Below are 14,364 nucleotides of genomic sequence, written 5' to 3' on the forward strand. Positions count from 1 at the left end.
AGCAGCAGTATTACTGGCACAGCTCTCGGCTGTGCCCAGACTGGTAAGCACCCTGCAAAAGCACCCCGCAGGCCTGGGGCGGGAGGAGGTCAGTCATGTGCAGCCCAGCTTCTACGGCCCACACAGCGGCTCCCTGACATTTTTCTGGGGGCCACTGGGCTGTAGCTGGGGCTGGAAGGAAAAGAAAAACACACACACAGAGTCAGCCACAGGCCATCCACATCAGCCAGGAGTTATTGTTTACTTGATGGGTATTTGCTGGTGATCCCACATGGCAGGGGCTGTGGTGGCACCTCTGTCTCTCAGTTCCCTCCTTCTGTAGCCCCGGGCTTAGCAGTTGCCCAGGTTGAAGCAGGCATAGATGTGCCACAAGAGATATTTTGGGCATACTTGCAGGAGTGGGGTGACCCCCCCGGGTTAGAAGCCAGTGCTTGAGAGGCTCTGCCGCCACGTCCTCTCTTCTTTGCACAGCTCAGTGATCCCCCCAGAAGGTGTCCTGGGTACAGGGCAACAGTCTGGGAGGAGCAGAAAGGAAAAGCCTCTGGGCCCCCAGGGAAGGTCAGTGTGTCACTGTCCTCTCTGAATCCACTAGGCTCTTCCATAAATATACGCAACCTGGAACCCCTGCTCAGCAGATGATGCAGGAAAAGAAAAAAAATTCACCACAGAGCCCCGTGCCCATTTCCAGGTCCCATAAACACACAGTGATTAAAAATACCTGGAGCCTTAAAAGTGCACCTTCCCCACCAGAGCCCAATGCAGAGGGCCACAGCTCAGAGACAGAAGGAGCAGCCTCTCAGAAGAGAAAGCCGAGGCTGAGGTCATCTCCCTCTGGGGCCTGGGAGGCCTCTGCTCCATGGGGCTTTGGCAAAAAAAAAAAAAAAAAAAAAAAAAAAAAGCTGGAAGCAGAGAAGCCGAGGCATTGCTGGAGCCTGTAAGGCCCTGGAAGAAAATTACATAGGAGGCCTGTTAATTCTACTCTGAATGAGACTCAGCTAAGGCCTGTTGTGTTTTTCCTTGTAGCTGAGACATCTCATAAAATAGAAAGCTGAAAATCTTGTTGTCACCACGTGGGAGAGTTGTGTTTTCTTCTCCAATGGCTTTCTCAAGACTCTAATGGCCAGCCCCTTCCTTGCTTTCTCAATACCCTAAGGAATGGCCTGGGTTTGCTCAGGGTAGAGCAACCCCTGGAGAGGGGCTGGGGCTCAAACGGAAGTCTCAACCCTAGGTAGCAGGCTGGGATCAAATTCTACTCCATTGCTAGTGTGTGTGTGTGAGTATGTGCACGTGTGTGTGTGTGTGTGTGTGTGAAAGAGAGGGAGTGAGTCTGTACAATAGGAAGCCATAGAAGTATGTAGAAAAAGTGTGAACCATGGAGAAGCTTGCAGCTCAGTGTCACCCGAGCAGGGAGCACACCTGCACATTTTCAGAATATAAGATGACTTCAGAGTCCTACTTCGGAGAGTCTATCGTGCTCCCAGAGGAACCTGTCCCAAAAGTGTTGTGATACACATGAAATGACATTGGTTAAACTATTGCTGCTCCAGTCTTGAATTATGTGTGCAGAATCTCATCTGTGCATCCCAGGTTCCCCTTTGAAGGGGCTGCATCCCCCGTGGGTAGAATATGTGTGTCTAGAAAGCTCCACTTACCATCACTCTCAGTGACCTTCTTGGGGAGTTCTTGCTTCCATTTCTGAAGCACTGAGCTCTGTGCGTTTAGAAGTCCTAGTTCTCTAAAGGGGAAGTCCTCCCAGAGATCACAGAGAGTCCCATTGAATTCTAAGTTGCAGCTGCCACCAGGGCACTTTGGGTTTTTTGTGCCAAGGGGCCAGAAATCAAGAAGTGACTCACTACCCTGGCAGGGGTAAGTGACCCTAATTAGCAGGGAGGAAGTAGGACTGCTGTCAGTCAGGGGCAGGGAGGAGTATCTTTGGCACCAGCTAATTCACTTGGGTGTCCCTTGGTACCCATCTAATCAATTTTGACAGTAAATGGAAAATGAAGCAGTCATGGGGAGAAGCTGCTTCCAGAACCCATAAGAAGTGGATTTGAGTGGCACAAAAGATGAACCATTGTAGATTCTGTGATGAGCTGCCCAGATCCCCCTTCAGGACTGAAGGACTTATCCTCTCAGCTACTGCAAGTGCTGCCCACTGATAGCCCTTCTGTTGTTGTTGTTGTTTTTAATCTTATTTCCATAGGTTTTTGGGGACAGGTGGTATTTGGTTACACGAGTAAGTTCTTTAGTAGTAATTTGTGAGATTTTGGTGCACCCCTTAGCCAAGCAGTATATATTGAAACCAATTTGTAGTCTTTTATCCCTCACCCCCTTTCTATCTTTTCCCCCGTGAGTCCCCAAAGTCCATTGTGTCATTCTCATGCCTTCACATCCTCATAGCTTAGCTCCCACCATTTACGAGTGAAAACATATGATGTTCGGTTTTCCATTCCTGAGTTACTTCACTTAGAGTAATAGCCTCCAATCCCATCCAGGTTGCTGCACATGCCATTATTGCATTCCTTTTTATGGCTGAGTAGTATTCCATCATATACATACACATACACACACATCATATATACATCATAGACATACACACACATATATATGTGTATGTATACATATATGTATATGTGTGTGTACATATATACCACAGTTTCTTTATCCACTCATTGATTGATGTGATACATATATATACACATATATAACATACATATATATACACCACAGTTTCTTTAACCACTCATTGATTGATGGGAATTTGGATTAGTTCCATGGTTTTGCAATTGTGAATTGTGCTGCTATAAACATGCATGTGCAAATATCTTTTTTATATAATGACTATCTCTGAGTATGTAGCCAGTAGTGGGATTGCTGGATCAAATGGTAGTTCTACTTTCAGTTCTTTAAGGAATCTCCACTGTTTTCCATAGTGTTTGTACTAGTTTACATTCCCACCAACAGCATGGAAGTGTTCCCTTTTCACCACATCCACACCAATATCTATTATTTTTTTATTTTTTTATTATGGCCATTCTTGCAGGGGTGAGGTGGTATCACATTGTGGTTTTGATTTGCATTTCCCTGATCATTAGTGATGTTGAGTATTTTTTCTTAAGCTTATTGACCATTTCCGTATCTTTTTTTGAGAATTGTCCTTTAGCCAACTTTTTGATGGGATTTTTTTGTTTTCTTGCTAACTTGTTGAGTTCCTTGTAGATTCTGAATATTAGTCCTTTGTCAGATGTATAGATTTTGAAGATTTCCTCCCACTCTATGGGTTGTCTGTTTACTTTGATGACTGTTCCTTTTGCAACGCAAAAGCTCTTTAGTTTAATTAAATTCTGCCTATTTATCTTTGTTTTTATTGCATTTGCTTTTAGGCTCTTGGTCATAAATCGTTGCCTAAGCAGGTGTCTAGAAGGGTTTTTCCAATGTGATCTTCTAGAATTTATAACACTATTTAACGCTTCAGGTCTTAGATTTAAGCCTTGTTCCATCTTGAGTTGATTTTTGTATGAAGCAAGAGATGACGATCTAGTTTCATTCTCCTACATGTGGCTAGCCAATTATTCCAGCACCATTTGTTGAATAGGGTGTCCTTTCCGCACTTTAAATTTTTTTGTTTGTTTTGTTGAAGATCAGTTGGCTGTAAGTGTTTGGGTTTATTTCTGTGTTCTCAATTCTGTTCCATTGGTCTATGTGCTCATTTTCATATCAGTACCATGCTGTTTTGGTGACTATGGCCTTATAGTATACTTTGAAATCAGGTAATGTGATGCCTCCAGATTTGTTCTTTTTGTTTACTCTTGCTGTGGCTATTCAGGCTCTTTTTTTGTTTCATACAAATTTTAGGATTGTTCTTTCTAGTTCTGTGAAGAATGATGGTGGTACTTTGATGGGAATTGCATTGAATTTGTAGATTGCTTTTGGCAGTATGGTCATTTTCACAATATTGATTCTACCCATTCAAGAGCATGGGATGTGTTTCCATTTGTTTGTGTCATCTATTATTTCCTTCAACAGTGTTTTGTAGTTTTCCTTGTAGAGGTCTTTCACCTCCTTGGTTAGGTATATTCCTAAGTATTTTTTTTTCAGCTATTATAAAAGGGGTTCAGTTCTTGATTTGATTCTCAGCATGGTTTCTGTTGGTGTATAGAAGAGTTACTGATTTGGGTACATTAATTTTGTATCCTGAAACTTTGCTGAATTCACTTATCAGTTCTAGGAGCTTTTTGGAGGGGTCTTTAGGGTTTTCTAGGTATACAATCATATTATCAGCAAACAGCAACAGTTTGACTTCCTCCTTCCTGATTTGGATGCCTTTTATTTCTTTCTCTTGTCTGATTGCTCTGGCTAGGACTTCCAATACTATGTTCAGTAGAAGTGGTGAGGGTGGGCATCCTTGTCATGTTCCAGTTCTCAGAGGGAATGCTTTCAACTTTTCCCCATTTAGTATTATGTTGGCTGTGGGTTTGTCATAGATGGCTTTTATTACATTAAGGTATGTCCCTTGTATGCCAATTTTGCTGGGAGGTTCAATCATAAAGGGTTGCTGGATTTTGTCAAATGCTTTTTATGTGGCTGTTGAGATAATCATGAGATTTTTGTTTTTAGTTCTGTTTAGGTGTTGTATCACATTTATTGACTTACATATGTTAAAGCATCCCTGGTATGAAACCCACTTGATCATGGTGGATTATCTTTTTGATATGTTGTTGGATTCATTAGCTAATATTTTGTTAAGGATTTTTGCATCTATGTTCATCAGGAGTATTGGTCTGTAATTTTCTTTTTTTGTTATGTCCTTTCCTGGTTTTGGTATTAGGGTGATACTGGCTTCATAGAATGATTTAGGGAGGATTCCCTCTTTATCTTGTGGAATAGTGTCAATAGGATTGGTACCAATTCTTCTTTGAATCTCTGGTAGAATTCAACTGAGAATCAATCTAGTCCTGGACTTTGTTGTTGGTAATTTTTAAAATTACATTTCAATCTTGTTGTTTTTTATTGATCTGCTCAGGCTATCTAATTCTTACTGATGTAAGCTAGGAAGGTTGTATCTTCCCAGGAATTTATCCATTTCCTCTGGGTTTTCTAGTTTATGCATGTAAAGGTGTTCATAGTAGCCTGGAATGATCTTTTGTATTTCTGTGGTATCAGTTATAGTATCTCCCCTTTTGAGCTTATTTGGATTTTCTCTCTTCTTTTTTTGGTTAATCTTGTTAATGGTCTGTCAATTTTATTTATCTTTTCAAAGAATCAGCTTTTTTTTCCCATTTGTCTTTTGTATTGTTTTTTGTTTGTTTCAGTTTCATTCAGTTTTGCTCTGACCTTGGTTATTTCCTTTCTTCTTTTGGGTTTGGGTTTGGTTTGTTCTTGTTTCTCTAGTTCCTCGAGGTGTGACCTCAGATTGTCTATTCGTGCTCTTTCAGACTTTTTGAGGTAGGCATTTAGGGCTATGAACTTTTCTCTTAGCACTGCCTTTGCTGTATCCAAGAGGTTTTGATAAATTGTGTCACTATTATTGTTCAGTTTGAAGAATTTTAAAATTTCCATCTTGATTTCATTGTTGACCTAATGATCATTCAGGAGCAGGTTATTTAATTTCCATGTATTTGCATGGTTTTGAATGTTTCCTTTGGAGTTGATTTCCAGTTTTATTCCACTGTGGTCTAAGAGAGTACTTGATATAATTTCTATTTTCTTAAATTTATTAAGACTTGTTTCGTGGCCTATCATATGGTCTATCTTGGAGAAAGTTCCATGAGCTGATGAATAGAATGTACTATCAGCGGTTGTTCAGTAGAAGATTCTGTAAATGTCTGTTAAGTCCATTTGTTCCAGGGTATAGTTTAAATCCATTGTTTCCGTGTTGACTTTCTGTCTTGTTGACCTTTCTAGTGCTGTCAGTGGAGTATTGCAGTCCCTCACTATTATTATGTTGCTGTCTATCTCAACTCTTAGATCTAGTAGTAATTTCATAAATCTGAGTGTTCCAGTGTTAGGTGCATATACATCTAGGGTTGGGATATTTTCCTGTTGGACAAGGCCTTTTATCATTATATAATGTCCTTCTTTGTCTTTTTAAATTATTGTTCCTTTAAAGGTTGTTTTGCCTGATATGAGAATAGCTATTCCTGCTTACTTGTGGTGTCCATTTGCATAGGATGTCTTTTTCCATCCCTTTATCTTAAGTTTATGTGAGTCCATATGTGTTAGGTGAGTCTCCTGAAGGCAGCAGAGAGTTGGTTGGAATTCTTAACCATTCTGCAATTCTGTATCTTTTAAGTGGAGCATTTAGGCCATTTACATTCAGCATTAGAACTGAGATACGAGGTACTATTCCATTCATCATGCTATTTGTTGCCTGTATACCTTGTTTTTTTAAATGGTTCCTTTTTTTTTTTTTTTTTTTTGTATTTTGTTTTATAGGTCCTGTGTGATTTATGCTTTAAAGAGATTCTGTTTTGATGTGTTTCCAGGATTTGTTTCAAGATTTATAACTCCTTTTAACAGTTCTTGTAGTGCTGGCTTGGTAGTGGTGAATTCTCTCAGCATTTGTTTGTCTGAAAAAGATTGTATCTTTCCTTTATCTATGAAGCTTAGTTTTGCTGGATACAAAATTCTTGACTGCTAATTGTTTTGTTTAAGGAGGCTGAAGACAGGGCCCCAATCCCTTCTAGCTTGTAGGGTTTCTGGTGATAAATCTGCTGTTGATCTAACAGATTTTCCTTTATAGGTTACCTGGTGCTTTTGCCTCACAGCTTTTAAGATTCTTTCCTTTGTCTTGACTTTAGATAACGTGATGACAATGTCCCTAGGTGATAATCTTGTTGTAATGAATTTCCCAGGTGTTATATGAGCTTCTTGTATTCAGATGTCTAGGTCTCTAGTAAGGCCAAATAAATTTTTCTCAATTATTTCCCCAAATATGTTTTCCAAACTTTTAGATTTCTCTTCTTCCTCAGGAATCTCAGTTATTCTTAAGTTTGGTTGCTTAACATAATCCCAAACTTCTTGGAGGGTTTGTTCATTTTTTTCTTATGCATTTTCTTTGTCTGTGTTTGGGTTAATTTGAAAACGTTGTTCAAGCTCCAAAGTTCTTTCTTCTTGTTTGATTCCATTGCTGAGGCTTTCCAGGACATTTTACATTTCACTAAGTGCATCTTTTATTTCCTGAAGTTGTCATTGTTTTCTATTTATGCTATTTATTTCACTGAAGGTTACTCCCTTCATTTCTTGTATCTTTTTTTTTTTTTTTTTTTAATTTCCTTAAATTGGACTTCACCTTTCTCTGGTGCATTTTTGATTAGCTTAAGATTGACCTTCTAAATTCTCTTTCAGGTAAATCGGGTTTTCTTCTTGGTTTGGATCCATTGTTGGTGAGCTAGTGTGATTTTGGCAGGGACAGGGGGTGGCTGTTAGAGAACCTTGTTTTCTAGTGTGATTTTGGCAGGGACAGGGGGTGGCTGTTAGAGAACCTTGTTTTGTCACATTACCAGAATTGATTTCTGGTTCCTTCTCATTTGGGTATGCTATGTCAGAGGGAAGATTTAGGGCTCAAGGCTGCTGTTCAGATTATTTTGTCCCACAGGGTGTTCCCTTGATGTAGTACTCTCCCCCTTTTCCTAGGGATGTGGCTTTCTGGGAGTCAAGCTGTAGTGATTGTTATCTCTCTTCTGGATCTAGCCACCCAGCAAGTCTACCAGGCTTCAGGCTGGTACTACAGGTTGTCTGCACTGAGTCCTGTGATGTGAACTGTCTTTGGGTCTCTCAGCTGTGGGTACCAGCACCTGCTCCGGTGGAGGTGGCAGGGGGGTGAATTGGACTCTGTGAGGGTGCATGGTTTTGGTTGTTTAATGCACTGTTTTTGTGCTGGTTGGCCTCCTGCCAGGAGGTGTTGCTTTCAAGAGAGCATCAGCTGTGGTAGCATAGGGAGGATCAGTGGTGGATGTAGGGGGCCCTTGAACACCCAAGAGTATATGCCCTTTGTCTTCAGCTACCGGGGTGGATAGGGCCATCAGGTGGGGGCAGGGCTCGACATGTCTGAGCTCAGACTCTCCTTGGGTGGGACTTGCTGCAGCTGCTGTGGGGGTTGGGGTGTGATTCCAAGGTCATTAGAATTGTTTCCAGGAGGATTATGGCTACCTCTGCTGTGTCATGCAGGTCATCAAGGAAGTGGGAGAAATCTGGAAGTCACACTCCTCAACCAGCTTCCACACCACCCAAAAGGCGGGTCTCACTCCCACCGTGCCCCACCCAGCCCCATCAGCAGCGGGCAAACAGGGCTGAGAACTTGCCCCAGGCTGCAAGCCTCCCAGCTGCAAAAGCAAGTAGGGCTTCTGTGCTTCCCCACCTGTGGATTCTGCACAACAGATTCATGCCCTCCCCTGAGTTCTGGCCAGGAAACTTTGTGTTTGGTTGGAATTTTTACAAAGTTCAGCTGGAGAGTTCCTTCTTCTCCCTGTGGTCTTTTCTTAGTTCCTCCCCTCCCCAAGGACCCCTGTGAGACAAGTCTGAAATAGCTTCCCAGGGGACTCAGAGAATCCACAGGGCTTTTGCCGCTGCTTCCTCTACCACTGTATTTTGCTCGGCTCTCTAAACTGACTTAGCTCCAGGTAAGATTAGAATCTTCTCCCATAATCTAGACCTTCAGGTTCCCTGGTGAGGGTATGTGTTTGGGGGCAGATGATCCCCTTTTCCCACCTCCACAGCTTGGGCACTCACAGTATTTGGGCTGTCTCCCGGGTTTTGCAGGGGCAATCCACTTCCTTCAGAGAGTCTGTGGGTTCTCTTGGCTTTCCTGGTTTATTTCTGCAGTAGTTCTGGAGTGGTTGGTTAACACTGTGGTTTAAAACCCTACACTTTTGCCAAAACTCAAAGAAAACATGGGCAGCTCCCTCCATCTCCTCCTTTCCTAGGAGAGAATAAGGAAAGGCATGTGGCCCAAACGCAAGGGGAAGAAAGAGGGCCAGAAGGAGAGAGGAGACCAGCATGTGCCCAGGATTAAAATCAGGCAAGTTCTCCACTTACAATGGAAAGAATGACATTGTCAAATTATCTTTAGAGAAAGGACAGAGACAGAAGGGAGTTTTTTGTTGTTGCTGTGTGTGTTTGTTTGTTTGTTTGTTTTTTGAGATGGAGCCTTGCTCTTTCTCCAGGCTCGAGTGCAGTGGCACTATCTCAGCTCACTGCAACCTCCGCCTCCCAGGTTCAAGCAATTCTCCTGCCTCAGCCTCCCGAGTAGCTGGGACTACAGGCACGTGCCACCATGCCCAGTTAATTTTTGTGTTTTTAGTAGAAACGGGGTTTCACCATGTTGGCCAGGATGGTCTCAATCTCTTGACCTTGTGATCTGCCTGCCTCGGCCTCCCAAAGTGCTGGGATTACAGGCATGAGCCACCATGTCCAGTCGAGAGAAGGGAGTTTTAAATGTTCTTCAGTGTTTCCAAAGGGCCTTCTCCATGACCATTGCTGCTGTAAGCTTTCATCTATAACCAGGAGGTCTGGCTACCCATGGCCCCAAATCCCAAGGCTCAGTGGGTAGAAGAGCTGAGGCTTCTCTGGTGAGAAGTGAGGTGCTGGGCTTGCATCTCAGTTTTTGAGCACCCTAACCCAGTTACCTCCCTCTTTCCTTCTCTCTCCACTTGTCACACACCCCTGTTTTCTAGGTGTGAACCACTGACAAAGCATTTTTCATGCACCTTGCTTTGGTGAAGATGTAGCCCACATCTACATAGGCTCCATAGACTGCCAGCTGGTGGAATGACTTAAGGTCTAGAAGAAGTCATATGGATAGATCATATGGATAGAGTCATATCGCTATCTCTGGTGATTACTGCAGGTGCGGTAATCAGCTCAGACACCACTGTGTGTGTGTGCTTAGTCAGCTGAGTGTCTGGATGGTGTGTGTTATTTGAGAAGAGCACAGAGATTTGAGTAGTTTAGACTAGATTTAAGCTCTGACTCAGCTACTCACCCACCCAATACATGACTTGAGTGAATTAGTTAACTTCTCTATTTCCTTATCTGGAAAATAGAGTTAATGCTGATATCATAGGATCACTGTGAACTAAAGTGGTTAATTAAAAACAAAAGCATTTGTGAGGTATGAAAGCCTGCAGTGATATGGGATACCATAAAGGTGAAGAACATAGAATCTGAAGTTGAGCTCTGCACTTGGGTTCCAGCTATACTGGCCACTGGTGTGGGGACCTTGAACAGATGCTTATGCTTTTGTTTTAAATATAGACTTTTTATTTTTAATACAGACTTTTTATTTTTCAGACAGGGTCTCCATCTATCACCCAGGCTGGAGTGCAGTGGCATGAACATGGCTCACTGCAGGCTTGACCTCCTAAGCTCAAGCATTCCTCCTACCTCAGCCTCCTGAGTAGCTGGGAACTCAGGCACATGCCACTATGCCCAGCTAATCTTTCAGTTTTGTAGAGACAGGTTCTTACTATGTTCTCCAGGCCAGTCTCAAATTCCTGGGCTCAAACAATCCTCCCACCTCCGCCTCCCAAAGTGCTGGGGTTACAGGCATGAGCCACTGTGCCCGGCTAGACTTTAATTTTTAGAGCAGTATTAGGTTCACAAAAAAATTGAGTTGGAAGTACAGAGATTTCCTGTGTATTACCCCCAGCCCCAGCTTCCTCCACTGTCAACATCCCACATTGAAGTGGTGCATTAGTTACAACTGATGAACCTACACGGACCTATCATTATCACCCAAAGTTCATACTTTCCATTAGTGTTCACTCTTGGTGTGCATTCTACAGGTTTGGACAAATGTATAATGACAGGCATCCACCATTATAGCATCATGCTGAGTAGTTCCACTGCCCTAAAAATCCTCTGTTCTTTACCTGTTCATCCTTTGCTGCCCCCAGTTCCCTGATAACCACTGATCCTTCTACTGTCTCCATAGTTTTGCCTTTTTCATAATGCCGTGTAGTTGGAATTATACAATATGTAGCCTTTTCAGATTGGCTGTTTCACTTAGTGACATGCATTTAAGCTTCCTCCATGCCTTTTCATGGTTTGATAGCTCATTTTCTTTTAGTAATGAATAATACTCCATTGTCTGGATGTACCAGTTTATTTATCCATTCACCTACTGAAGGAAATCTTGGTTGCTTCCAAGTTTTGGCAATTACAAATAAAACTGCTGTAAACATCCACGTGCAGGTTTTTGTGTGGATCTAAGTCTTCAACTCAATTGGGCAAATACCCAGGAGCATGATTGCTATGTCATATTCACTTTTCTGAGCCTCATTTTCTTCATTGGTAAAGTAGAGACAACAATAGTCCCATAGGGTGATTGTGAAGTTTAATTCAGATAATGCACATGAAGCCCTTAGCAATGCAACCAGCACATAGGCAGTACTCAACTAACGGTAGCCCATCCTTGTTATCCTATTCAAAAGTAATGACAAGACAAATGTGAGAGATGGAAATTCAAGTATTGACTGAAGGATATGACATACAGAGGTGTCGTAGTCATGCGTCATCTGTCCATGCTCCAAGAGGGCACAGGGCAACAAGAAATACTAGAAGGCAGTCAGGGCACCACTGCTGCCATTGAGGTGGAATCTGGTCATCTCCTAGGGCCTGTGACCCTGAATCCTGCAGTCTTGAGCAGCCAGGGTAGGGGAGGTGGAGATGAACCCATTATCCCACAGCGAAGTTTGTCCCAGGTTTAGCAAACTGAGATATCCTCCCACTGTGCATGCCTCTCCTCTCCAAGCCTGCTCCTCCAGCAGCTCCCCTCCCCCCTCCTTTTGACTCATCTGAGCCAAGCCCTTTCCCTAACTAGAAACTCAGAGGTGATGAAAACAAAGCTTTTTCTTCTCTTCACTTACTTCCTGTGAACTCATTTAATTGTTCCCAGAATTACTAGGTCACCAGGAGGCTTTGATACCTTGGTTTTTTTTTTTTTTTCTTCTTCTTCTTCTTCTTCCTTATGCTTTCTGGAGACAACAAGGGTCACTTGGGGTCCAGCCTTGTGTGGCAAGGGTATGCTCATGGGATTTCTCTGGAATCCATTTATGTGGTGTTTCTTGAGTGAGGGGATGGACTGAATGGCCTGGGTGGTGTGTGGCTTTCAGAAAGCAATGCATTCTTTTCTGCAGAAGTAACTAAAGACACGTTCTCTGAGCCTCCAGTGATAGGCCATGTTAGCTGGAAACAATAATGGTGGTTGTATTTCTGTTGTTTCTATCTCAGCCTTTCTTTTTCAGGCTGCCATGGAATTATTAAATGGTTTGAGTCAGAATCAGGCCTGAGCCTTCCAGAAGCCTTTCCTTAGACAAACGTCACTAGCAATGCTTTAGTCTAGCCTTCTGAGAAGTGGGTCTCATTACTCCGCCCATGTGCCCTTCCCCTCTGCTTCCATCCCCCTCTCTCAGACAAAAGCGTGGGGAGGAGTGAGAACTGCTTTGCCCTGTGCTCTTGGAGAAGGGCCTTTCTCTTAGGATACAAAACCCTTGGGGAAGTAGGCGCTTCTACCCATGATGCTTCTGATGCATTGGGTGGAAAAGGTTGCCACCCAAGAGCCTGGTGTAGGCACCACTCCAGCAACAATCAGCAATCAGCTGAGTGTCCCCCAGCATGTCACCTCCACAGTGAGGGTGTTGGACCTGATGATCTATTCTAGATACATTTTTAAACATGTCTCCAAGTGACTTTAGCACTATCCAGCAGAGGTTTCTACGATGATTGGAATGTTCACTAAAGGCTACACTGTCCAATAATGGCAGCCACTGGTCACGTGTCACCTTTGAGCACTTGAAATGTGAATGGTATGGTGCAGAAATACTTATTTCATTTAATTTTAATTAATTTAAATTTAAGGAGCCACAAGGGACTAACGGCTACCATTTTAGACAACACAGGCCTAGGCTGCTGGATTCTGTATGTTTAAAACTGTGTGTTCCGTCTATTCTATCTAAAAATTATACCACATCCACCCATGTCTCTTCATTTCCACAGTATCCACCTTAAGCTGAGCCACCAACATCTCTTTCTTAGGAAATGACAGTATTTACTCCTTGGTTTCCTTTCTCTAACTTTAGCTCCCTCTGATCTGTTTGCTACAGTGAAAAGTGATCTTAAAACAAAAATTGACGAAGTTACTCTTCTCCTCAAAATCCTTCAACAACTTCCCCACTGCAGTAAAATTGAAAACCCCTCATGAGGCCTGCAAGTGCCTGCACACTCTGAGCCCTGCTCCCTCGAATGCCTGCACACTCTGAGCCCTGTTCCCTCGAGTGCCTGCACAGTCTGAGCCCTGTTCCCTCGAGTGTCTGCACACTCTGAGCCCTGTTCCCTCGAGTGCCTGCATACTCTGAGCCCTGCTCCCTCGAGTGCCTGCACACTCTGAGTCCTGCTCCCTTGAGTGTCTACACAGTCTGAGCCCTGTTCCCTCAAGTGTCTGCACACTCTGAGCCGTGTTCCCTTCAGGCCTCAACCTGTATCAGTCTCCCTGCTGTACCTACCACACATTAGGCTTCTGGAAGCCATCAAACCCTTTTTCAATTCAGGTCCTTTGCTTAAACTTCCCATTTGTTCTAGAGCTGTGCTGTCCAATACAGTGGCCACTAGCCACATGTAGTTTTTAAGAAATATGTATTTTTTCATTAATTAAAATTAAATAAAATTTAAGATTTATTTCTCAGTCACACTAGACACGTTTTAAGTGCTTGCTAGTCACATGTGGCTGATGGTTACCATATTGGACAGCACAACAGTTCCTTTGGACAGCATAGTTCTGGAACATTTTTCCCCATACTTGAGCTTAGCTAATTCCTACCCATCCTTCAAGTCTAACATTCCACAGAGGCCTTTTCTCACCCTCCAGTCTAAATTAAGAGTCCCCTCTTTATTTCTCACAGGACCTGCAATTTTCCTTTTCAGTTCTTTCAACTCTTTGCAAAGTTATAGTTATGTGTCTGACTGTTTAATATTCATGTTTCCTATTAAGATCTAAGGCAGGGTCTCTTTTGTCCACCTGTCATTCCTCAGCCCCTGTCTCAGTGCCTGGCACTTAGTAGGAGCTCATTCATGTTGAGTGAATGAATGAATATGTATATAGATGGGTATAGTGACTGAACATCATTTACTTGCCTAAAGAAACACAAAATCAAGAGTGAGAGCTTAGGGACCACATGGTCCTGAAATAAAATTCTGACTTCCATTCTTACTCTAACCTTTGGGAGCCACTGTCTTCTCACATGTGAAAAAGGAATGTTATTGCCATCTTAGAGTGCAGTGCTGAGGAGTGAATATAATAATAGGTGTCATGTGTATGTGCGTTTTTTTCTCTTTATCCCCTCTGCCATGTCCTTCCATCCTCCTCCA

The sequence above is a fragment of the Chlorocebus sabaeus genome, chromosome 14 (genome assembly GCF_047675955.1).
Source record: "Chlorocebus sabaeus isolate Y175 chromosome 14, mChlSab1.0.hap1, whole genome shotgun sequence".
Lineage (NCBI taxonomy): Eukaryota > Metazoa > Chordata > Mammalia > Primates > Cercopithecidae > Chlorocebus > Chlorocebus sabaeus.